The sequence below is a fragment of the Coturnix japonica genome, chromosome 3 (genome assembly GCF_001577835.2).
Source record: "Coturnix japonica isolate 7356 chromosome 3, Coturnix japonica 2.1, whole genome shotgun sequence".
Lineage (NCBI taxonomy): Eukaryota > Metazoa > Chordata > Aves > Galliformes > Phasianidae > Coturnix > Coturnix japonica.
In genome coordinates this window covers 60,088,850-60,091,435 of record NC_029518.1, presented here as the reverse complement: position 1 = coordinate 60,091,435, position 2,586 = coordinate 60,088,850, and positions in this window count along the sequence as shown.

Sequence of the window (2,586 nt, the reverse complement as noted above, 5' to 3'; positions counted from 1 at the left end):
ACCCCACAATTTATCGTCTTTTTTTTTTCTTTTCTCTCTAAAGTTTGACTTTCAGTCCCTTCCAAGTTTTCCTTCACACTGCTGTAAGCGCTGGGTGAGGCAGCACTGGCAGCCATTGGGCGCTACTGCAGGATGCAGCTGTGTGTCCCACCTGCACCGCTGCCCTGACCTCCCCGCTCCACAGCTCTGCCTGCCCAGAGCTCCTCCTGATCTTTACCCTACATCTTAGTTCAGCCTTAGGAGGAGTCTGTCTTGGCTGTGGCTGTGTGCAGCCCTTCATCCTTCAGGCGGCTGCTGGCTTCATGCTCGACCTGCTGGCCTGCACATGTCTAAATCACATTCCCGGAGGTCAAGCATTTCTCCTTGTTCCTGCACCCATCCCGGGGCACAGGGATCCCCTTTATGGAGACACACCACCCTGCAGCCATGGCCCATACATTTATTTCCTCTTCTCGGATTTCTTTGGGCACATTCGGATGGCTGGGAGCAGCCCCAGGCAGAATGCTAAGCACTGTTAAACAGGCAGCGGTGCTCCCCAGGTCTTACCTTCTTCCCAGAGACATCAGGAGCTCAACCCAGCCCTCTGTCCCACCCTCTGCTCTCCTTTCCTCCCTCCTCTGCTGAGGACACTCAGCTTTCCTTTTGGGTCATCCAAAATTATGCTTCTGGGCTGAAGCCAGAAAACATTCAGTTAACAGCGTCATCCCACAGATGCGTGTCAGTGCTCCTGCTTTAACACAACCAGGAATGTGCATCCTTTACTGCTCTCAGAACTGGGCTGTGGTGGGGAGTACTGCCTGAGCAAGGTTCAGGGCCTGTGAAGGAAAGACCCAGTCGCACCAAACCTGGCTTCCCATCAGCCAGAGCAAAGCTGAGGTCCACCTGAACACTGTCCCACAGAGCTGTAGAAGCAATTAACTCCTTTTGGATTAGGAAACGTAGAAAACTTGACTAGGTTTATCCCAGAATTTCCAGAGCCTGTCCCGCTCACCAACCCCAGGCCATCCTAATGGTGTTCTGAAGGCTGCTTTATAGACGTGAAGTCTGCCTACTGTCTTTACAGAGCATTGGATCAAAACCGAAACGCTTTAAAGTTAGTATCTTGTCTGTGCAGTATTTAAGAGCAGGATGCGCTGTGTCATATCAGGCCCATTGCAGAAGATACAGATTAATATTCAAGTGCAGGTTGGGTTGTTTTCATTGGCAAAATGGCGCGTAGCTGTTTTTTATCAAAAGCTGTTGCTCGTCCTTCAGGATTAACATTGCTTTTTTTGATCAGGAAGACAATGCCAACGGCTGCTGCTGCTTCCTGCGGCTTCTACTGCATTTACATACACATAGAATTAACTTCATCATCAATGCTTTTGTTCCCAAATGATTCACTGCTTGGAGTAAAGCACTGTAAAATGCACAGCTTCTCACATTAGTGATGTGAGTTAATCTGGAGACATAGGAATGAGCATTTCGTTCCACCTGCCCTGGTGTAAGGCACGCTGCAACCTCAGTTGGCCAGACCCTCACTGCTGTTGCACTGCGAAGTGGTTTGCTTCCATTTCCTGCTGTGTAGCGCCGTGCACGTGCCTGCACAAATATTTTCCACTTTTTTCTTAGGATTTTGCTTTGTCATCTTTGAGTCTCACCCTGGAGAGACACCTGAAAGGGGAGAAAAAAAGTACCTCCACGTCAGCTTATGCACTGCTTCTAATTAAACCCTGCATAATGACAAAAACCCTCCTGCCATTTGTTACGATTTTCCCCACAGCATTCTGTATCCCCTTAATTAAGAGCGGGAGCTGAGTAATACCTATTTTATTCCCTGTTGCTTCCAATTAGGCATCCATTGATCATTACCCACTCGACTTTCGACAATTAACAGAGCTCCCACTCTGTGCAAGACCAGAGGACGTACTTCTTCAGCAACACACGCCCAGAGTCATGCATGGGGAGCTGTGGGGTGAGCAATGGAGTTAGAGGCAGGAGGGTATGGCCACCCAAGTGGAACAGAAGACGTGTGCCATATGCAAATGTTCAGGATGCAAGTGTGTGTTTGATACATGGGATGTATGTGAGGTCATGTACAGAGCTCACTGGAGGCCTGGCTGCACATGGGAGGCATGGGAATCGAGAGCAAACTTTAGTTCTCAGATGATCAAACGTACCTCAGCCTCTGCCTTTAGAATACAAATCAATTCCCAATGTGGCTCTTTACTTTTTTTTTAGTAGATGGGTTAGCACCCGCTCCTGACTCCTGGGTTGTCAGCGCAGATGGAGCTGAGCCCTGTGTCACAGTGACCCCTCAGGAGTCACTGGTGGCTGAAGATCTGTTTTTGGCTTCACCTGATTGTGCCCAGGCCAATGGCAAGGAGTGCAGATGCCATGTGAGCCAGAAGGGCACTGCCACATCCATTTTCCAGAAGGAGGGAGCCTCCCTGGACAACTCGTGAGGGAAATCCTGAGGTGTGATGAGGCTGGAAGGCAGCCCAGGGCATTGCGGGTGTGAACACTGAGTCAGCAGTGCCAAGGTTTTGGGCAGGCTCTCAGCATGAGGGTGAACCCCAGAGTAAGCAGATAAAGCTACAGCATGGT